The sequence below is a fragment of the Diceros bicornis genome, chromosome 36 (assembly GCF_020826845.1).
Source record: "Diceros bicornis minor isolate mBicDic1 chromosome 36, mDicBic1.mat.cur, whole genome shotgun sequence".
Lineage (NCBI taxonomy): Eukaryota > Metazoa > Chordata > Mammalia > Perissodactyla > Rhinocerotidae > Diceros > Diceros bicornis.
Window position 1 is genome coordinate 5,507,938 of NC_080775.1, and position 24,832 is coordinate 5,532,769.

At 37.4% G+C, this 24,832-nt stretch overlaps 1 pseudogene; it reads right to left on the minus strand.

Moving 5' to 3' along the window:
- Nucleotides 1-1,757: 1,757 nt before the first annotated feature.
- On the minus strand, nt 1,758-22,289 carry LOC131398717 (aldo-keto reductase family 1 member C23-like protein; annotated as a pseudogene).
- Nucleotides 22,290-24,832: the final 2,543 nt, after the last annotated feature.

Here is a 24,832-nt window from a genome sequence, read left to right on the forward strand (position 1 = left end):
TGCAACCATGACATACAGCTATCTGCTGGGGCTTTGGGGGAAAAAAAGGAGGAGGATTAGCAGTGGATGTTAGCTCAGAGCTGGTCCTCCTTAGCAAAAAGAGGAGGATTAGCATGGATGTTAGCACAGGGCTGATCCTCCTCACAAAAAAAAATAATAATAATAAAATAAAAAATAAAAATAAAAGGGGTAGAACTGCAGTCTAACAAAAGGATTCAATCCCAATAATTATGCACTAGATCTTAAAAACATAAGGTTATGTTACAGTCATACAAATAGGAACTAAAATCTGGGAACATATACAGCCTCCTCTAATTTAAAGGATGAAACATTTTAGCAAAGACTGTGAATTTAACAGCTTGGTGGTTAGGTCTCAGCTGAAGAGCATGGCTTTAGAAAGCCCAGTGATTATGTAGGTAATCGTGGTCATGAGAGGAAGCAATAGTGGCAGGTATAGGTGTTAGAAAGTGTACCCAGGTCCTGAACAACTGTCAGTCTCAAAGTTCTGTGATTATCATTGTTTGGGCCATCATTGTCTTAAATTTTAACAAAGTGTTCTATAATAAATATTTGGTTCCTTACAATTACATGATTAATTTTGTACCCCTAAAAATTATAAAATATAAATGTACATTTTTTATAAAAGATGTTCCTAAAAGTTAACAAATGTTGTGAGTTATTTTCATCTATATATTCCCAAATGGTGTTTGAAAGTTTAGGATAACTGGAATTACTAAATGTATTTGCCATATTAATATTGATTTACAGAAAATATTTAATGACAGGAATATTTTGTACATTGTTTTTGTAAGTGTGCCTTGCTTTGTGTTTGAAACATTTAAAGGATCAAGTATATCAAATTATTATTTTTTGAACCTGAGAAAATTTCATAAATATGAAGTTAAAGTTCAGGGTAATTCGATCAGTCAATTGTTTCTTTGAATTTCTGCCCAACTGGAAGCCAGCAAGCTCATTACTGTTACCTGGGCACATGTGACAATCTAGTCCTGATCCTCAGCTCTGGCCCTTTGGTAAAATACTGTGTAAAGTTTCTTTTTATCTACAGGAGAGAAGTAGTGAAGAAGCATATTCCAAAGTTTGCCAAACAGATATGTGCTCAACTCCCTCCTCCTAAAACTTCTGTATGTCTGAGTCCTAATCATCCTTACAGGCTGGTTCCCCTCCCACCTCCTGGGCCAGGCCTGTCACAAGGATACCTCGTTCTGGAATTTCCTGGAAGTCTTATGGAAAGGAGTGTTTGCACTGCTGGTCATCCTTGCAATATGTGTCTCACCTTGCACACATAAATAGTGTGTTCTCTTGTTCCTTGGGGGATAAAGGAACACTGACATATAAATGCCTGCTAACTACTACTTCCTTTGAGGCTGAAATCTCTATTCATCTTCCTCCAGAAATGTCTATAAAATTTCTGTTATCCTATCCCATATCCCTTAACCCCAAATTCTAGGCAAATCAGTTTTTGGCTCTCATGAGACAGAAGGGAAGACAATATACAAAACAGAGACTGGAGTAGGTACGAGTCTTTAGGGGAAGAAATCTTTAATTTTTATAGAAAGTGACAAAAATTGAGTGCCTTTCCTTCCTGACCTATGGACTTAAGTCTAGCTGAGTATGAGATGCTAAGCAGCATGGATGGAAACTACGCTGACCTGTCAAATCCCCAACATCTCAGACTTTTCCCACCTCATTATCCATACTCAAGATTTCTTGTGGAAGTCAGGACAAAGGCCTTCATGTCAATATTCATCAGAAAATGGATACTCGGGTTGGTCAGCAACACTAGAATGAGAAAAAACAATGCATATATGGCTTCAATGACTCTGTTTCTAGGGTAGTAGAGAAGGGATTTCTAAGAAGCTGTCATTAGGGTCAAGTTAGACATTTTATTTCCTGACTGGGTTTGGAGTATGCCTTTCTTCCTTTAACAAACATGAATTTATAATAATTAAAAAAATAATAATAATAATTAAATTATTCAAATGGTATTCCCTGCCCAGAATTTAATACACAGAAGATGCAGAGTCAAATATTCAAATATGTTCTTCGCCCTAGCTACTTCTGTCAATAAAGCAGCACGATAAACTGTCCTTTCTTATTCCAAATTCTCTGTGGAAGAAGAGACTGATGCTGCCTTATTTTGAACATGACAAGTCCAGCCACATATGTGGCAGTAATAAATACTTTAGAGTGATACAGTGTACTGAATGTATTTTCACTTCCATTGTTAAAATGTATTAATTATTTACTAACTACCTACCACATACAACACATCCAGTTAGATTCAGAAATGGAAAGGATGTTACATAAACGTTGGGTCCCATCTCCAAGGAACTTACTATACAATAAGGAGGTCTCTATTCAGTAATAACCCAAAATATAAAGTGATAGAAATATTATGGCTTCTTATTAAAATATCTAATTTATTGGAAGAATGACTGATTGAATACCACTCTCTTTCTCTCTGCATTATTTCCCTATCTTCTTCTTCATTTGTCTCTACGTTAATAAATATATTATCAAGGAGAATAATAAATCTACAAACTTTTGAGTATTGATAACTTACCAATGTGCTAATCCCTTTCTATACATTATCACATTTATTACTATTATGAATTAAAATTCTCACAGGTAGAAGTAATGTGCATTCTTCCCTTTCCCCATTTCTAATGAAAGTATTTTCTCAAAATCCCAGAACTTAGAGCATGAAGGAATAGTAAATATCTTTTGTTTGGTACAAATTCTCTCCAACGATGGTGCTTTTGCCTCCACACTCTTTTTTGGTTAAATATATCTTCTTGAAAACTTTGTCCTCTTCATCGTGATCTCCATATTTCTCAAACTCTAAAACAAAAATTCCTATTGACCCCACAAGACCAGCCTTTCTGGAGGGAAATGCACTATTTCAGCCCTGAACAAACATGCAATGAAAAGGAGAAGGAAGAGATCTCAAAACATATGAAGGACGCAAATTTGGCAGGATATTATGAGGATTCCACACAGAGGGTGGGGTGATGGGCATTTCTGGCATAAGTCAGAGGCTTGATGGAGAATCCTTTAATCTGATAAAGAATTGAGAAGTTGGGAGAAGAAGATGATAAACAATTTTGTTAACATAAATTAGGCTACACTGGTGATATCCACAGTGTGTGTCAACTAGATTGTTGTAACAATGGGAGGCCTACGTGGAAGATGTAGATTCATCAATGATATCGAGCTTCTTGGAAAGTTACATGGACTGATGAGGGCAAGATCTGTGTGTGTAAGTCCAAGCTGACACTGGTCCACTCACTCTGTCACTGTGTCAGTGAACAAAGCTCTGGAGTGAGTCTGGGATGACATTTCAGAAAGCTTCTGTCTCATCCCTGACTCAAACTGGCCTCTGTCTTCCTGGCATTGAGGTAAATTTTACCAATCATCATATATTCATTACCAGAAAATAAATTGAGGCAAACATATTCAACAAAGTCACTCACTTTTGAAAAGAAAAATATCGAAGATTTCGGTTTAGGCCATCTAGGACTTTCATGTCCTCTGAAGTCAACTGGAATTCATAAACCTATCACAGAAGTGCAAAGATTTTTATGGTTTCTAGATCACATAATTGCCAATCTGGAAAATTCAAGAGAATCAAACCGAAGCGTGCAGAAACAATACTCAAAATGTCTTAGAAGGTTCCCAAAGTTTCTATGGACGGCAAGCAAAACGCTCAGTGATAACAAATATGAGGGAAAAAATTAAACAGGAATCCATCACTATATATAACATATTGAAACGCACAAGACTACAGACAAAAAAGAGATCTTTAAAACAGTGAGGAACAGAACTGACATTATTCAAAGAGATAAGGTCATGTACTTAGAAAATATAGAAGAATCTAGAAATAATTAAAAAAAAAACAACACATAATTTAGTAATTTTGATGAATACAGGTGGAATTCTATAATCCATCAATGAACACTTAGAATGTGAATAAAAAATTTTTAGAGATAATTCAAACCAATAATTGTCCACATACTAATGATGTCATGTTCAAAAGACACAATAACTGATTTGAAGAGGATATCACTGTCTAAATGTGGGACAATTTAAGGATTAAAAGTGATGTCAGTAATGGCTAATATGTTGAACCAAAGAAATCTATCAATCCACAATAGTACTCCAAGATAGTGATAGATAGAGAAGTTAAAGAGATACATAAATAGGTATTTCCATCACTTGATTGATAGCAAGCAAAATGCCAACAATTAACAATAGATGAATCTGAGTAATGCATTTATTGCATTATTCTTTCAAAATTCCTTCTTTCAAAATTTGAAAACCTTAAAAATAAACAATTAGTAAAAGTCATCAAAAGGATATATATATTTTACCAGTTATTTATATAAATTCATTTGTGGAGAAAGTTATGAAATTTATTAAATATATAAAGAACACCTATGTAATTAAAAATTCATATCATAATCATGGACTGGAATTCTCAATCTTGTAAAGAAGTCAGCTTTCTCCAAATTGATCTACAGTTTTGATGCAAAGTTAACGAAAGATTTACACCGTTATTTTTCATGAAAGTTGATGTGAGTCTATATTTTAGATAAAAGAACAACTAGTCAAGAATACCAAGACCCATTCTTAAAGAACAAAAAAAATTACCATTCTGAAAAGCAAGACTTATTTTCCACTATAATTAGACAGTACAGAAAAGTAAGTACTTGAATACAAGAGAGAGGCAGGAAACGGACTGAGGGACATGTGATATACGACACAGAAGACAATGAAAATTTGTGGGAGAATAAGGACATTTGAATTTCCATTTAAGCAAGTACATATTTGGGTCCAATTTCACATGGTATTAAAAAATCAATTCCAGGTGTAGTAGAGACACAAATTTGAATGAGAAGACAAAAGCACTTTTGCAGGAGCCTCTCCCCCTTGAATCTGTCCTGGCCTGTACCTTGCAATGGACAATAAAATTTGCCAGAAGAAGTGGTGAGATTGTTCTGAGCCTACACGTGAAAAGGCTTTGCAAATATCCACTCACTGCCTTGAGATCATGCCACTGTGAAGTGATGAAGAACAGGCCAGTTGGCTGTAATCTAGCCAATTGTATCAAGAATTATATGGAATAGAGTTTACACACTTCCGATAGCCAAATCAGCCTCCTAAAGCAGAGCTGCCTGGTTGCTCTGCATTTAACTGCAAATACATGAGAGAGCCCAGCCAGGAAGGTCACTGCTTAGTTGAGCCCAAGCTAATTGTCAAAGCACAGAATCATGAGCCAAATAAATGGTTTTTGTAGTAAATCTCTAAATTGGGGAGTTTGTTATGCAGCTATAGCTGTTGGTGTACTAATTATGGTCAACAACACATAAAAAGAAGAAAGCCAACAGCTTAGTAAAAAGAGAAAAACATCTGAACAGGCACTTCACAAAAGTTGAAACTCAAGGATACTAAATAGATAAAACTGACACTACATTAGTATTTAAGGAAATGCAAACTAAAACCACAGTGATTTGGTGATTGAAGATCACTGCTATAGTCTCAATATTTGTGTGCCCCCAAAATCAGATGCTGGAAACCTAATCCTCACTGTGATGGTATTAGATATTGGGGTCCTTCAGCAGTGATTAGGTCATGACAGTGGAGCCCTCTTGAATGAGATTAATGCCCCCATGAAAGAGACTTGAAAGAGCTGCCTTGCCTCTTCTACCATGTTAAGATACAATGAGAAGTCTGTGACCCAGAAGGGAGCCCTCACCCGACCACATGGCACTCTGATCTCAGACTTCCAGCCTCTAGAACTATGAGAAATAAATATGTGTTGTTCATAAGCCACTCAGTCTGTGGTATATCAGGCCAAACAGACTAAGATAATCACATAATACAAATCATTCATTTTGGAATCGAGAAAATGAGATTTACTTGCACAAGGCTACAGAGTACATTGCAGACATGACACTGGGAGTAAAACCTCCTTTTTGTATCCATTCTTACTTCCATCCAGCCATGCTGCCTCTGCTATTGCCACAGTGGGAGAAAATCAGTGGGAATACACAAAAAGCGTACATGCAAGAGAAATAATAGGTAACTCATCTGGGCCCAAAGTTGTCTTGAGAGCCTCACAAAGAAGAATAAATGTGAAGGATATTCTTTAGGAGCCCTATGCCCACAGCCAAACTCATCACCTGCATGTTCTCTTTGATCCGCTTCTCATTGTAACTCTTGGCCAGGACCACCACCCCACGCTGTAGCTGATAGCGAAGAGCAATCAGTGCTGGAGTTTGATTGTACTTTTTTGCCATGGCACAAAGAACTGGATCATCCAAGAGAACTGGGGAGCTCTGGTCTACCCTGGAAGGAAATGCAGAAATGCTGAAGACCTGAGACTCAGTATTCAGTTTGTTAGGAAGCTACCCAGTCAGACTCCATATATCCATTCTAGACCAGTGCTTGTCAACATGTGGTCCCTGGACCATAAGCATTGGTATCATCCGGGAACTTTTTAGGAAGGCAAATTCCATGGCTTCACTAAAGACCAACAGATTCAGAAATTCAGCTGTGGCACCCAACAATCTGTGTTTTCAAACCCTCCAGGTCATTTGGATGCATGTTTGAGTTCAGACCCATGCTTCCAAATCATGGATTTTGTCTGTTTTATTTCTCAATGGCTGTCTTTCTTCTCTGATCATAACCCTCAAAGTAAGAACAAGAGTATGAAAGAAGAAAGAGAGAAAAAAGGAATGATTGTTTTTATTTTAAATGTTCTAAGATATTGATAAAAATTGAGTAGTCTCAACATCAGAAGTATTCATTTTATCATTACTTACAGTGTGCAATATTTGTGTAGAAGTTTACAAAAAGGTTTCAGACTGTAATTTTTTTGTCATGATAAACCTGAGAGTTACTTGTTATTATCATGATTTTAAACATAAAGTAAATGAGGCTTAGAGAGTCTACTACTAGAAATGTGTTAATTAGTTAATCAATATGTAAATCATGATTTAAGCTTTTGGTTTTTGTCTCAGTTTTTGGATTCTTTATAGATTTAAATTCAAGTGTTTGTTACTGATTACCCTACAACCAGATACATGCAGCATAAAAGCATTGGCTGGGTGATGGGATGTTAAATGGTAAAGATTTCTTCTATCCCTCCCTCTCTCTCCAAGCCACTTAAGAGTTAATTTCAGAAAAGTTAGTATAGTATGATTAAAAATATTTCATCAAAAATAGTGTTTTAGGTAAACTCCCTATTGTCTTCTTTACCATTCTTTTGGACGTTGGCTTCCTAAAGCACTATATGCAACTAGGACAATATCTTTTGATTTGCAGAAATCCAACAGTTTCCTCTGGTTGAGATAAGGGTGACATTCCACCTGTAGAATGTCAAGACAGAAAAGTATCAGATTTTATGATATGGTAATATTAATATGAAAAAGAAAATTTAAAATTAAAAAGATCTGAATAAAAATTATGTAATATTAATTTTAAAATGGAAATATAAGTATCAAATAATGATTTTTTTTTTAAATATTATACGTCTGTTCCCTAAAAGAGTAAAAACAAAAAAATGCCATTCCTGAGAACAAGTGACTCTATGGATGGAATCTTGGTTACTCAATACCATTGCACACTACAAGGAGACATGGCTAATTCCACATCTGGGAAGGGAAGAGAACTGTTTGGTCCTTGGACATCAAATTGTGCTAGAAAGCAAGAAATTCCTCAAAGACACAGGAAGGGACGTCTAAAGGACAAAAGAACCAGTGTGATGGGGATCCCACTGGTGACACTGGGTAAATTTGAGCATTAACGGGAATAGTGAGTAAAAGTAATTATAACACATAGAGTAAATAAAAATCCATGAGTCCATAGTGATGAGAGAGAGAGAAGAAAAATGTTTGTTCCCAATGATGGTGATTATTACAGTAGCTGCTTTCGCAGAACATTGATAAAGGAAAGGAATTAAGATTTTACTCTGCCTTATAGAAATAATTGTATTTTATCCTGGATTGATGAGGCAATATTCTGTTTACAATAAAACTTCAAGTAAAAAAAATTATAGAATAGTGTTTAAAATTGAAAATGATTATTTAAAAATCCCAAAGAAATAACTAATTCAGGGTAAAATCATTAATGGCTACTCAATTATTATGTGAAAACTCATGGGCAATATGACTTCTCCTGATGACAATTATCACTCAACAGATGACTAGGTAATTTCAAAGGGGAAAATATACATTTACAAAGAAAAGACCTGGCTAACAGTAGCTTAATCAAGAAAACGAAACTAACATCCCTCAGAGTGGTACAACTTTTCATGACAGGCTTTCTAAAAGAGTGCAACTTGAGGGAAAAAGCATACAAAGGACATTTTCTTGCCAAAAACGTTTAACCTTTATGTAATAAGGCATTCAGATCTAACTTCTAATTTATAGAAACTGGGAACAGAGAAACAAGTTGATTAACATCACAAGACAAAGATCGAATAAATAGAGAATATTCGACAAAAACCAATCTGGATGTCATGGTAAAAAAAGGGTAGAGTAACATTCTAGATTAAGAGAGCTTAAGAAACATGATTGAGAGTAACATGTGGACCAGAACTGCCTCCTGATTAGAAAAGAATATCTATAATAAACATGGGAAGACATACGGTTTGAAATATGTCAACCCATATGTAAGATTCAATATGGATTGGATACTAGAGGATAAGCTTTCTGAGGTCTGTAGATGTGAGTTGTCCTGTCTACAACTTACTTTGAAGAAGGTCAGCACAATATGACATATATGTATGCAGATAGATCCACATATATATAAATATATTTGGCAATATGGGAAAATATGTAGAATTTTGAATGTAAGAGGGAAATATGGATATACTCTATTATACTCAACTTCACTGAATGTCTGAAAATTTTCATAGTAAATGTTGAGAGTAAAACTAATACTAGAATCACATGAATATTTTAACATTTATAATCACATCATATGCCAAATTCTTGAATTTTATAACCACATTTTCCAATTGAATAATCTTACTCCTTGACTCCAAGTTATACCTGGAGAACATTACGGTAAATGACATAAGACATTCACAGAAGGACAAGTACTACATGATACCAGTTATATGATGAATCTAAAAGAGTCAAATTCATAGAATCAGAGAGCAGAATGGTGGTCGCCAGGGACAGGGAGTAGGGAGAAATTGGGAGTTGCTGATTGTGGCCACAATTTTTTTTTTTTTAATTTTTTGTTTATTGCAGTAACACTGGTTTATAACATTGTAAAAATTTCAGGTGTACATCATTATACTTCTATTTCTGCATACATTACATCAAGTTCACCACCAAAATACTAATTACAACCCATCACCACACCTACCAAATTGTCCCTTTCACCCTCCTCCCTCCCCCCTTCCCCTCTGGTAACCACCAATCCAATCTCTGTCCCTATGTGTTTGTTTATTGTTGCTATTATCTACTACCTAATGAAGGAAATCATACAGTATTTGACCATCTCCCTCTGACTTATTTCACTTTGCATTACACCCTCAATGTCCATCCATGATGTCACAAATGGCTGGATTTCATCGTTTCTTATGGCTGAGTAGTATTCTATTGTGTATATATACCACATCTCCTTTATCCAGTCTTCCCTTGATGGGCACTTAGGTTGCTTCCAAGTCTTGACTATTGTGAATAACTCTACAATGAACACAGGGATGCATGTACCTTTACAAATTTGTGTTTTCAAGTTCTTTGGATAAATACCCAGCAGTGGAAGAGCTGGATCATATGGTAGTTCTATCCTTGATTTTTTGAGGAATCTCCATACTGTTTTCCATAGTGGCTGCACCAGTTTGCATTCCCACCAGCAGTGTATGAGTGTTCCTTTCTCTCCACATCCTCTCCAACACATGTTGTTTCCTGTCTTGTTAATTATAGCCATTCTCACAGGCGTGAGGTGATATTTCATTGTAGTTTTGATTTGCATTTCCCTGATAGTTAGTGATTTTGAACATCTTTTCATGTGTCTGTTGGCCATCTGTATATCTTCTTTGAAGAAATGTCTGTTCAGGTCTTTTGCCCATTTTTTAATTGGGTTGGTAGTTTTTTTGTTGTTGAGATGCATGAGTTCTTTATATATTTTGGAGATTAAGCTCTTATCAGATGTATGGTTTGCAAATATCTTCTCCCAATTGTTAGGTTGTCTTTTCGTTTTGTTGATGGTTTCCTTTGCTGTGCAGAAGCTTTTTAGTTTGATGTAGTCCCATTTGTTTATTTTTTCTATTGTTTCTCTTGCCCGGTCAGACATGGTGTTTGAAAAAATGTTGCTAAGACCGATGTCGAAGAGTGTACTGCTTATGTTTTCTTCTAGAAGTTTCACAGTTTCAGGTCTTACATTCAAGTCTTTAATCCATTTGAAGTTAATTTTTGTGTATGGTGTAAGGTAAGGGTCTACTTTCATTTTTTTCATGTGGCTATCCAGTTTTCCCAACACCATTTGTTGAAGAGACTTTCTTTTCCCCATTGTATGTTCTTGGCAACTTTGTCAAAGATTAGCTGTCCATAGATGTGTGGGTTTATTTCTGGGTTTTCGATTCTATTCCATTGATCTGTGTATCTGTTTTGGGGGCAGTACCATGCTATTTTGGTTACTATAGCTTTGTAGTATATTTTGAAATCAGGGAGTGTGATACCTCCAGCTTTGTTCTTTTTTCTCAGGATTCCTTTAGCTATTCGGGGTCTTTTGTTGTTCCATATAAATTTTAGGATTCTTTGTTCTATTTCTGTGAAAAATGTTGTTGGAACTTTGAGAGGGATTGCGTTGACTCTATAGATGGCTTTAGGAAGTATGGACATCTTAACTATGTTAATTCATCAAATCCAAGAGCAAGGAATATCTTTCCATTTCTTTGTGTCTTCTTCAATTTCTTTCAGAAATGTTTTATAGTTTTCGGTGTACAGATCTTTCACCTCTTTGGTTAAGTTTATTCTTAGGTATTTTATTCTTTTTGTTGCACTTGTAAATGGGATGGTATTCTTAATTTCTCTTTCTGCTACTTCGTTGTTAGTGTACAGAAATGCAACTGATTTTTGTATGTTGATTTTGTATCCTGCAACTTTACCATATTCGTTTATTACTTCTAAAAGTTTTGTGGTGTATACTTTAGGGTTTTCTATATATAAGATCATGTCATCTGCAAATAGTGACAGTTTCACTTCTTCCTTTTCAATTTGGATCCCTCTTATTTCTTTCTCTTGCCTGATTGCTCTGGCTAGGACTTCCAGTACTATGTTAAATAGGAGTGGTGACAGTGGGCATCCTTGTCTGGTTCCTGTTCTTACAGGGATAGCTTTCAGTTTTTCACCATTGAGGATGATATTAGCTGTGGGTTTCTCATATATGGTCTTTATTATGCTGAGGTACTTTCCTTCTATACCCATTTTATTCATAGTTTTTAATCATAAATGGATGCTGTATCTTGTCAAATGCTTTCTCTGCATCTATTAAGATGATCATGTGATTTTTATTCTTCATTTTATTAATGTGGTGTATCACGTTGATTGATTTGCGAATGTTAAACCACCCCTGCATACCTGGAATAAATCCCACTTGATCATGGTGTATAATTTTTTAATGTATTGTTGGATGCGATTTGCTAGTATTTTGTTGAGGATTTTTGCATCGATGTTCATCAGTGATATTGGTCTATAAGTTTCTTTTTTTGTGTTGTCCTTGTCTGGTTTTGGTATCAGGTAATGTCAGCTTTGTAGAATGAGTTGGGGAGCTTCCCCCCCTCCTCAATTTTTTGGAAGAGTTTGAGAAGGATAGGTATTAAGTCGTCTTTGAATGTTTGGTAGAATTCACCAGGGAAACCGTCTGGTCCTGGACTTTTATTTTGGGGGAGGTTTTTGATTACTGTTTCAATCTCCTTACTGGTGATTGGGCTATTCAAATTCTCTCCTTCTTCTTGATCCAGTTTTGGAAGGTTAAATGAGTCTAAGAATTTATCCATTTCTTCCAGATTGTCGAATTGGTTGGCATATAGCTTTTCATAGTATTCTCTTATAATCTTTTGTATTTCTGAGGTGCCTGTTGTAAAATCTCCTCTTTCATTTCTGATTTTACTTATTTGTGCCTTCTCTCTTTTTTTCTTGGTGAGATAGCTAAAGATTTGTCAATTTTGTTGATCTTTTCAAAGAACCAGCTCTTGGTTTTATTAATTGTTTCTATTGTTTTTTTGGTCTCTATTTCATTTATTTCTGCTCTGGTTTTTATTATTTCCCTTCTTCTACTGATTTTGGGCTTTGTTTGTTCTTCTTTTTCAGTTCCTTAGGTGCATTGTTAGATTGTTTATTTGAGATTTTTCTTGTTTGTTGAGATAGGCCTGTATCGCTATAAAATTCCCTCTTAGAACTGCTTTTGCTGTATCCCATAAATTCTGGCATGCTGTACTTTCACTTTCATTTATCTCCAGGTATTTTTTGATTTCTTCGTTAACCCAGTCGTTGTTTAGTAGCATTTTGTTTAATCTCCAAGTATTTGTGGCTTTTCTGATTTTCCTCCTATAGTTGATTTCTAGTTTCATACTGTTGTGGTCAGAAAAGATGATTGGTATTATTTCAATCTTCTTAAATTTATGGAGACTTGTTTTGTGGCCTAATATGTGATCAATCCTGGAGAATGTTCCAGGTGCATTTGAAAAGAACGTATATTCTTCGGTTTTGGGATGGAATGCTCTGTATATATCTACTAGGTCCATCTCTTGTAGTGTGTCGTTTAAAGCCAATGTTTCCTTATTGATCTTCTGTTTGGATGATCTATTCGTTGATGTAAGTGGAGTGTTCAAGTCCCCTACTATTATTGTGTTACTGTCTATTTCATTTTTTATGTCTGTTAATAATTGCTTTATATATTTAGGTGCAACTACCTTGGATGCGTAGATATTTACAAGTGTTATGTCCTCTTGTTGGATTGTTCCCTTGATCATTATGTAATGCCCTTCTTTGTCTCTTTTTACAGTTTTTGTTTTAAAGTCTATTTTGTCTGATATGAGTACTGCTACCCCAGCTTTCTTTTCGTTGCTATTTGCGTGGAGTATCTTTTTCCATCCCTTCACTTTCAGTTTGTGAGTGTCTTTAGGTCTGAAGTGTGTCTCTTGTATGCAGCATATGTATGGGTCTTGTTTTTTTATGCAATCAGCCACCTTATGCCTTTTAATTGGAACATTTAGTCCATTGACGTTTAAAGTAGCTATTGATAAATATGTACTTACTCCCATTTTTTAACTTTTTTTTTTTTTCAGTGTTGTAGTAGTCCCTCTCTGTTCCTTTCTTCTTCTATACAGAATTGATGGTCACTTTAGTTTGACCTCTGTCTGAAAGCTGTACTCTTTAACTCTCCTCCTCCCTCCGTTTATGTTTTTGATATCATATCTAACATCTTTTTTGTGCATTTGTATCCATTACATTCTTATCGTGGAAATAGATAATTTTTCCTATTTGTGGTCTTCTCTTTTCCCCTTAAATCAGTCCCTTTAACATTTCTTGTAGCACTGGTTTCTTGGTGACAAACTCCTTTAATTTTTGCTTGTCTGGGAAAATTTTGATCTCTCCTTCCATTTTGAATGATAACCTTGCTGGGTAGAGTATTCTTGGCTGTAAGTTTTTTCCTTTTAGCACTTTAAATATATCATGCCATTCTCTTCTAGCCTGTAAGGTTTCTGCTGAGAAGTCAGCTGATAGCCTTATGGGGTTTCCTTTGTATGTAACTTGACATTCTCCTGCGGCTTTTAGGATTCTCTCTTTATCTTTAATTCTGGACATTTTGATTATGATGTGTCTTGGTGTGGGCCTCTTTGGGCTTATCTTGTTTGGGGCTCTCTGTGCTTCCTGTACCTGGATGTCTGTTTCCTTCCTTAGGTTAGGGAAGTTTTCATCTATTGTTTCTTAAAATAGATTCTCTGCCCCCTTGTCTCGCTCTACTCCTTCTGGGACACCTATAACACGGATGTTAGTGCGCTTGATGTTATCCCAGAGGTCCCTTAGACTCTCCTCACTCTTTCAAATTCTTTTCTCTTTTACCTGTTCACCTTGGGTAATTTCTTCTAGTCTTTCGTCCAGCTCACAGGTCCGTTCTTCTGTATCCTCTACTCTGCTTTTGAGTCCCTCTAATGAATTTTTCATTTCCAGTATTGTATTCTTCATTTCTGATTGGTTCTTTTTTATATATTCCATTTCTTTGTTGACATTCTCACTGAGTTCATCTATTCTTCTCCCCAGATCAGTGAGCATCCTTAACATTCTTTGTTTGAACTCTCTGTCGGGTAGGTTGTTCATTTCTGTTTCACTTAGTTCCTTTTCTGGGGTTTTGTCCTGTTCCCTTACTTGGAATGTATTCTTTTGCCTCCTCATTTTGCCTCTTTGCTTGTGTCTACGTATTAGGTAGGTCAGCTAAGTCTCCTGCTCTTGGATAGGTGACCTTATGTAAGTGATGCCTTAGGATGCTTCCAGTGTGCTTCCCTCAGTTCTCAATGTTCCTGGGGTGACCCCTATGTGGGCTACGTGTGTCCCTTGTTGTGGCCTGTTTGCTCTCCCTGTAAGCACCTAGGGAGGCTGAGTTATGTTCCTGGCCAGCTGTTGTAATGCTCAGCTGCTTGTAGTTGTTGTGGGCCCTTCAGTCTCTTTATCAGGTGTGGGGAGCCCCAGCACAGTTGGCTGCCAGTTCTAATAGCACATTTGTGTTGCAGTATTTCTTTTAAGTGAGTAGGCCCCCAGCGTAGCCAGTTGTTAGGCTCAGGGTCTTACAATTGCTGTAAGCCTCTAGCCTATTAGGTCTCTTGTCAGCTGGCTGAGGATTGCAGCTTGGTGGGGCTGGCCTCAGGCACAGGAGCACCCAATTGTTTCAGGCTTTGGAAAGTGGGGCAAACCCCCTATGTGGGTCTTTGAGAAGCACAAGTCTTCTGCAGCTGACAAGCCCTGCCACTCACAGGTCCACACACACAGTGAACACAGTCCTGCCCTGTGTGTGCGCCCCGGCCTCCCGAAGCGGACCCAGTTTCTCCACGGCGGGAGCCCCACACACTCCACCACTGTCCCACACTCTACCGGCTCCTTGTGCACACCCTGCCCCGCTAAAGTCGGCTCAGTTGCCAGGCTGCAGAGAATCCAGTCACCAATCTTTGCAGGCCCACAAGTTGCCAGAGGGCTTGTTGTTGGGTGGGGCCAGTCTCTAGGGTGGGCTGCCTGCCCTGATTGAGCTGGATTAAATCGGTGCTCTATTGGGTGGGGCAGACCCTGGGCCTCCCTGGAGGCCTCAGGGAGAACTCCAATGGCGTCTGTGTCAGCATGCCCACACCAGGCCACACCAATGGCCGCCGCCAATGTCCCAGTCCCTGGAGAGGTCTCACCCCTCACCGAGATGCACTCAGGGCCTATTGGGTGAGTCTCTTTTAACCACAGCACTGTGCACCTTTCTTTCTGGTGATTTTAGGATGCTTTCTGAAACAGGTGAGTTTGCGCACTGGCCCTTTAAGAGCCGGTTTTAGTTTCTTTGTGAACCGGGTTTTCTGGGGGTACTCCCCAATGTTTTAGTAGCCAACAAAGTCAGATATTATGCCGCTGGTCTCGATTGTGCTGGGTCCACAAAATGCCCACAGCGGGGGCGCTCCCCGGCTCAGGGCCCCTCGCCTCCAGGGAGGCTGCAGACCTGTGAGCTGCTCCCGGCGGCCGTGAAGCTGGCGGCTTGTGAAGGCGGTGTTTTTCCTCTCCAGAAGGGAGTCTCTGCCTCTTCTACCTCAGTTAGGATTGTCCATTCTTGCAGTAGTTCCTCTTATCCAGTTTTCAGTTCTGTCTCTGGGGTAATTTTTCTACTAGTAGCTGTAAATTGGCTGCGTCCATGGGAGGTGAGTTCTGAGTCTGCTTACACCGCCATCTTGATTCGAACCTCGGCCACGAATTTTCAATTATGCAAGATGAATAAGTTATAGAGATCTGCTGTATAACATTGTCCCCATAGTTAGCAATATTGTATTGTATTGGATTGGATTGCATACTTCAAAATTTAAGAGAGTAGATATCATGTTAAGTGTTCTTACCATAAAAAAATAAGAATAGAACAAAAACAAGTGAGAGCACAGAACCAGACGCAGAATAATGTGTCTAAACAGTTCATTTAAGGGTAGAAATTGATGAAGAGAACCAGACTCAGACTGAATAAATAATAAGGCCTGCTCTATTTTTCTGCTAAATGTTCTTGAATGTTGATTTTGTTTACTACTAATATCACCTTTAACCATCCCCTAGCCTGGATGACTTTCATAGTCTCCAGGTTATTTTTCTGGTATCTATGTTTCCTATTTGAAGACCCATAAAAACAGAGAAACCAAGATTAAGAATTCAGGCATGAAAACCCTACACAAACCCCTAACACCTACCTCATCTTATTTTCACTCTTTCCTTATTTACAGTCCATTCTAGATTTTCATGATCTTCCTTTTGTACACAATTCCCTCCAAATCAATTTCACCAATCCCATCTCTGGATCCTTTTAAGCTTGGAGAAATGTCATCTTCCTTCTAAGGTCTGGGTAACTATTTCAGCCCTCCATAACTTTCTTTACATCCTCTAAGGATTTATGAACAATTTAGAACAACAGATACTTTACTTTTTTCACTAAGATTTTACAAAACAGAGATACAATTATGTGTTCTATTCACACTCATCTAGACAGAGGCTCTGCTCTCTAGAATCCTCTGTTTCAAAAACTTAAGATGAACAAAAGGGGAGGCCAAATAGACATCTGGCAGTAGTGCAAGAAGAAGGAGATGAAGAACAGAAAGGAGAGGAGGCCAAGGGTGCTCACCTGGTTGCAGACAGGCTTGTACTTGACCTCTGGCTTGTTCAGGATCTTCTCCAGCTGCCTGCGGTTAAAGTTGGACACCCCGATGGACTTGGTCAGTCCTGCATCCTTACACTTCTCCATGGCCTGGGGAGGAAGGAGTGGTGAAGAATCATTTGTGCAGTTGGCTATAGATCAAGAATAAATGAAAGAAAAATCTCTCAAAAGGAGCAACTGTCAAGAAATGGCAATGAAGCCATTGGTATGACTATCAAGAAGAGAAAAAGTAGTAACTTAAACGTGGAAAGAATGCAGTGACAGCAAGAATAATAATTGCTGTCTTCTTAGAAATATGTGAGAAAGTATTATACATTGAAGGAAAGAGATGTCTATGCTCGTTGTCCCAAATTCTCTTGTCTGTTCCTCTCTATGAACATTTCAGTAACGATTTCCTCCACAGCACTGCAGCATACCAACTCTTTTAAAGTTTGGTGAATCTGAAAGTACATTGCCCATTCTCTTAAGTGAAAGAAATGAACCAGATTCCCCTTCTTCTGACTTCCTCCTCTGTACTCTCTCCTCCAAGCACTCACCTCCCATGTGGCAGAGATCCACTGTGTCGAATATTAGTTTTCCATGTTCATCCTCGGGAAAAACTTCCTCCCCTGGCTGCAAGAGAAGCAGTGATTTTAGTGATGTCACAAAATAATTTCTCTGCACTTAGCCAGACTGCCAGGTACATCTATGGCCAGAACACTAAACCTCCATGAGTTAGGTGGTACAACATTCTAGGTACTAATATTAGCAAAGTGACTTGCATATGGAGTTGTAAGCAAGCTCTTTAGGAGACAGGCTTCCTCTAATCTCTTACACTTACTAAATGTTTTAAGACATACCACTTTCCTAGATCCTAAAGGGACTCTTAGTGACTTATGTTACCCTTGTCTGCCTGTTATACTTCCCTATTACAAAAGGAGTCCCTGGAATTAGGAAGGAGAGTAAGATACATGGCTTTATTTCCAGAATAACTATTACAATCTTGACCCGGGTTGACAACCAGACTTCCTTATCCTTCTGAACATTTGATGGTCCAAGTGCAGGCATATGAACCAAACAGGGTCATCTGAGGTTCTTTTAAGGAATAACATGGATCCTGGAAGATACAGAGAACCTCTCAAGTGTTAATGAACGTGAGCCCTGAACTGCGCCAAGGCCATATTTGCCACTAATGGAATATGTTGTGACAAAAGTAAAGCAAACCAATAGTAATACAAAATTAACTGTTAGGGAAAAGGAGATATTTCTGAAGACTATTCCAAATCTGTAAATCTATCCATGGCTTGTGCTTCCCGTTTACACAGTCCAGTAAACTCTTCTGCATAGGATATCGTGAGCAGCTTTCTATAACTGAAAATCAAGACTTCTACATAACACTGTCATTAATGGCTAAGTGCAGTCTACAAAATTGCATTGTGAAGATAGCCTGGTTTAGGCAAGGTCTTGCAAATCCCTATGAAGTCTGCTAGTTTTAGACTCACCTAACAGGATCCCTACCATATTTGCTTTCAACTTGAAATGGTGAGAGAGCAGATCAACTCATCATGCCCAAGTGTAAGAGAGTTTCATTGCTCACCATAGGTACGTGAAACTCTGTGCTTGTGACATCCCCAAGAGACTCAGGTGTCATAATCAGACTGTGGGTTAAACATGCCTATTTTTATTTCCTCAAGTTTTTGAGACAGAGGATTTGAGATTGTTGAACGCTTTTGTCTTGGAGACATGGAATGGAAATTAAGGACTCAAAAAAGTACATCAAAAGCTAATGGGGAATTATTATTTTGTAGATTCTTCTCTAGTGTCATAATCTCTACATCCTTTAAGGAAAATCTCAATTCAAACATCCAGGCAAATTGATAGACATTCTGACACAAGAAGTAAAATATGTGTGACCAGACAAATTGCCAACCTTCAGAGCCGTTGGAGAATGTATAATATAGAGATCAACATAGTCTAGTTGAAGGTTTTTCAGAGACTTTTCCAAGGCTGTTTGGACCAACTCTGGTTGAAGGAAAGTGAGCCAAATCTGCAGAGGTTGAAGAATGGAAGTTGTGCTGGATTAATACTTCAGTCAGCTTTGTTTTTCTTGATTCACCTAAAATTTAGAAATTTTTCTACTGGTTGGAAATTGATGAGCACAGAGGACAAATATTTTTTTTCCTTCTTGGGTTCCCTTTGATCTGACTTACCCATAGAAACTCTATTATTTTGTTTGGATTTATGATTGGTACATCTACTAACAATAGGAGGAAATGACCAAACAGATATAAAGTGTTATCAAATAATAACCGTGTCTATTATATGAATTCTGTTTGATGGAGTTTACAAAGCAGTCCACAAACTTAGTCTAATTCTATTAAACCTTCAATCTTATGGGGGATAGGTAGCAACCCTTTTGTTTAGATAACTGTAGGGAAAAAGAACTTTGAACATATTGATATATGCTGGAAGAAATTCAAGACACTTTCACTATATCCTGTTTAATACACAAAGGACCTCTTATATTGCTTATCTTATTGGTGGGGATGAGAAGTGAAATTCAGAATATTAAGGAATTTTAGTAAGTCACCCAGATGATAAAGAAATTTATTAACTGGGGCAGGGCAGGTGGCCCAAGCAGTTAAGTGCGCACACTCTGCTGCAGCGTGGGGTTCGCCAGTTCAGATCCCAGGTGCACCCTGATGCACTGCTTGTTAAGCCATCCTGTGGCGGCGTCCCATATAAAGTAGAGGAAGACGGGCATGGATGTTAGCCCAAGGCCAGTCTTCCTCAGCAAAAAACAGGAGGATTGGCACCGGATGTTAGCTCATGGCTGGTCTTCCTCACAAAAAAAAAAGAAAAAAAGAAACATTATCTGATCATAGCTCTGTCTGATTCAATAGTCCATGCTAAGTCACACTGATATGGTCTAAGGATCAGAAAAGTAAAGTGACTTCACTTTAAAATAAAAAAAAATTTGAACAAAGAAATGATGAGAAAGCCATCATCGCTTTTAAACCCTACATTTAGTGCATGAATATGTGAAGGAAGTTGTACCAATAAGCACAATTCACCAAACAACTACTGGTCTTATCACGTAATTGTCATCTCCACACAATCGTGTTCACACATGTGCACACACGCACACCACATAGACAGCACCTTTGAAGTGTAGAGTATGTCTTCTCTCTTCACAGTGCCATCTTCAATTTTACTTCGGATTGCCAGTCCAACCTGTTGTTCATTATTGTACGAATGAGTAAAATCGATATGGCGGAACCCAGCATCTATAGCTAATTTGATGGCCTCCATAGCTTTGCTCTTAGGAACCTAGATGAATAACCAAAAGTAGTAGCTAGATATCCACATGATTGAGAGACAACTAAGACACAACTTTGACCTTCCTAAGAATCAACTTTTCCTCATGCCTCAGGTTTGTTCTGCATGTGTGGTGATGAACCCATAGCAATTTGCTTCGGTCTTTCCTGGCAAGTAATAAAAGTTTGGCATTTGTATAACTCCTTCAATCCCAGGCAATCACTGGTTGATCACTAGCACTTAAGGTCTCCAAGACCACCTCTAGATTCGGTGATTCCTGGAAGAACTCATAAGACGCAGCATACACTTGTAGTCATGGATATGATTTATATTGTGAGAGGTTACTAAGCAAAATCAACAAAGGCAAAAGGTACATGGAATGAAGTCTCAAGAAACAAGGTGATAGATTCAGAGTGTCCTCTACCAGTGTAGTCACACAGAACATGCTAAATAAAATTGTATATATATTTTAAAAGTGCATATTTAAGTTGTACAATGTTACAATTTCGTACACAAACACATAGTGAAATGATTACCACAGTGAATCCAATTAAAATACCCATAACATCACATACTTAACTTCTTTGTGTGTGTAATGAGAATGCTTAAGATCTAGATCTCCTCCCTTAGGAAATCTCAAGAATGTAGTACACTATAATTGACTATAGTCACTATGCCATACATTCTTTATTCAGAACTTATTTCATCTTATAACTGACAGTTTGTACCCTTTGATGAACATTTCCCAGTTTTTCCCACTGCCCCCTCCCCTAGCCCCACTCCTCTACTCTCTGCTTCTATGAGTTTGATTTTTAGATTCCTTATAAAGTGGGATCATGCAGTATTTGCCTTCCTGTGTCTGTCTTACTTCACTTAGCATAATGTCCTCCAGGTTCATACAAGTAGTTACAAATGGCATGATTTTCTTCTATTTTAGAACTGAATAATATTCCATTTCTTTTTAAGTATTTCAGAAGCTTTCTTTATTCAATGATGTTGCTAGGAACTAGATATTTGATCTAACTGCCCTTTGTTGGTCATGCTCTTTCCTAAGGTTTAGGGGCATTCAGAAGTTTCCCAAAGGTGAAGCTTCAGTGATATCCTTGACGCTTTCCTCCTCTTCATCCCATTTTCCACTACAAAGTAAACAAGTCCTGTCACTTGTCTCCAAAGTGTCTCTTCTGTTTCCTTCTGTTTTTTAGATAACTTAGTGAGACTCAACAATTAAGTACTAGTCCCTTGTCATATAACTCTTATAAAGACAAAACTGGAAGGCAAACTTCTGGCTTTCATTCTAGTAACTTGCCCTCTTTGCTCCCTCATATGTCCAAGGTCCAACTCTATCTATTTGCTTCAATGGAAAGTAATAACAAAGACAAAGAATTGAAATCTTGTCCCGGAAGACTGTAACTTAGTCCCTCAAATGATACCATATTTTCCATTACAGATAAATTTCCAAGCAGGATGAGAAGAACGAGGGAAACTAGAGGTGGAATATTTATTGCCTGGCACTCATCTGACTACCCTGCAGCAGAACAGCAACTCTCTCCCATCACTTGTCATTCACCTCATCTCCAGGACATTTTACCACAAATATTTTTCCAGATCACATCCTCTAGGTGGGAGATAATATTTTTTAATTGCAGAAATAGACAGATAAACAACTACCATGCAATCACTCTCAAAACAAGGCAGCTGATAGTCAATGTTCTTCACTGCTGAGTTTCATCTCTTTTGCCAACCTGGGAAATAGATGGAAATTGGAGGAAAACCAGAATAATCTGTAGGTGTCAACATGGTCAGACCCTGATGCAGAGTGAACACTGAGTATTTTGCCTCTTTGTAAAAGGAATGATTCTAGCCTGGTTACAAGAACCAAGTGAGCCTCCAAGAGTCACAAGGAACTCAATGACTTGACAACCCAAGTCAGCTTCCACTCATGCTAGGTCTATTTTCTTTTGAATCCTCAACTCCAAGACCACTATTGTTACCTCTTCAGGTGAGTAGGTGCCAAATCCCAGCACAGGAATGAAGTGTCCATCATTTAATTCCACATGCCAATCTTTGGGATTCATTGCTTGTAGGACCTCTGTATCAGCCGACTCTGTTTTATTCTTCTGCCCTCATTGGTTATGTGAATCACAGGAGGGTAATGCCCAAGTCCACAGTCCAACTGTTAACAAAGATATTGTAGGAGGAGCAAGGTTAAAACAGAATGAGAAGAGAATTGGAACCATTTACCTTGTTGGTTTGGTTTTATCGAAGAGGAATCTTACTAAGCTGTTATGTAGTGATAATGAAATCATTAATTTATTACACAAGTAAATTTTTCATTCAGAATCCAAGAAAATTAGTAAATTATTGCAAGAGATTTGCTGAAATAATATTGACCATATGTTAGTCTAGAACCCTCCAGATAGTAATCTCCTTTTTTTGTTTTTCCATGATGAAGCCCCTTAATCATACATCCTTTGCAAAAATTAAGCATCTCACTTCATACACACACACATATACACACACAAACAAACATACAAATTAGAGGAATAATTAATGAACATTTTTTAAAAAGTTGAACTTCAGTAGAGAATTAGAATTACAAATTGACAGAAAATTTGCCTTTTTTACCTTTGCCATAAGCAAAGTTATATTTTTTTCTTTTTTCTTTGCTTTATGAAAGAATATCTCATCCTAACAAGGGTGCAATCCTGAAAAGTGTACTCAAAAAAAACATTTTGGCAAGGTGATTATTGGAGTACTAATAATTAACAGTTTTTGGATATCAATTGCAGTATGAAAACAGAATCTTAGACTGTTTACATCTTTCATCCATTTATATAACTTTTAGAAACCTATCATGATGTAACTAACAAAAAAATGATGAATATATTATATAATTTATTATCTTGCTCAACAATATTCACTAAAGAAGAAACTTGAAACAACGTGAATTACAATAAATTTGGTAGGAATTATGGAAATTGTGGTGCATTGATACAGTGGAATATTATGAAACCATTTAAAATTTAACACATAGAGTGATGTCAGCAAAATGGTGGAATAAGAAGATCTAAGTTCTCCCCTGGCAATATAAGGAAACAACCAGAAACTAGCTGAAATGACCTTATAGGAGCTCTGGAAAACAGTGAAAGATCTACAGCAACAAAGTGAACACCCAGTTAGGAAAAAGCCAGATTCAAAGTGGTAGGAAATTTCATCATGTATTTACTCACCCTTGTCCCTCCCCCTGCCTGGCACAGTGCACTTGGTCTGTAAGAGGCATCAGCCCAGTTGCCTGTTATCTCTCTCAAACAAGAGTCAACATTGAAGATCTTATTTGCAATGTTATAACCTATTTGAGGGCTGCCTGAAAGACTGCTGTCTGTTTTGCCTAACGCTAAGCTTGAACTGAAAAGTAGCTGGAATGGCTCATTATTGCTATAGGGGCTCTATAAATTCATAGATGCCAAGGGGACTGCGTTAAGATTGGAGACATATAATAGACCACATAAAGCTCTGAGGAGAATCTAGGGTGTATATTTTTGGGACATTAAGACTTTCCAAAAGCAGCCATGTATTCAGCAGAATTAAAAAAGCAACACACAGGCCTGGCAGGATGCATGCTCAGAAAAGAACTGAATAGACCTTCAGCTTTCGTGTCGGGCTGATTCCACGACTAGGAGCATGCCAAGCTAATAAGTGAAAGATTGTCAGAACACAGAATAAATCTGCGAAGAGTGGGAGAGTTGGTGTTTTTTTTTAATGGCAATCAAACACACAACACAACATACAAAAAAAAATACCTTTATTGACTAAAAAGAAAAAAAAAATAACAAGAACGGTACCTGAACAAGTATAAGCATTGGACTTAGTAGATAAAGTGTTTTAAAACAACTGTCTTATATATGCTGAAATTGCTAAAGGAAAAATTTCACAGAGAACTAAAGGAAATCAAGTTAATCATATAAGAATAAAATGATAATATCAAAAAAGATATAGAAAACATGGAGCCTAAGGAACAGAAAAAGCAAAATGAAGAAATGTGAACAGACCCTAACGGACTTACAGGATACCATCATGTGAATTAATATACACTTTATTGGAGTCTCAGAAGGGGAAGAGAGGAAGAATGGGACAGAGAGATTATTTGAAGATATAATGAACAAAAACTCCCAAAGGTGAATGTAAGACATGAATAATCAATGAATTCAAGAATCTCAAAGAGTTACAGGCAGGATAAATTCAAAAATACCCACACTTACCTAAATTATATTCAAACTGTTGATAAACAAAGACAAGAGACTATCTTGAACAGCAAAGGAAACATGACTCATCAGGCACAAGGGATCCTGGATAAGACTATCAACAGATTTCTCATCAGAAACCTTGGAAGATATAAGACAGGAGGATGATGTATTTAAAGAGCTATAGAAAAGAAAATGAACCTATCAGCAAAGAGTTATCTATCAGGTAAAAATGTCCTTCAAAAATGAGGGAATAATTAAGACAATATCAGATAAAGAAAAGCTGAAAGAGTTCATTACCATTAGAAATGCCCTACAAGAAATGTATAGGGAATCATTCAAGTTCAAATGGAAGGACACTAGACAGTAACTCAAAA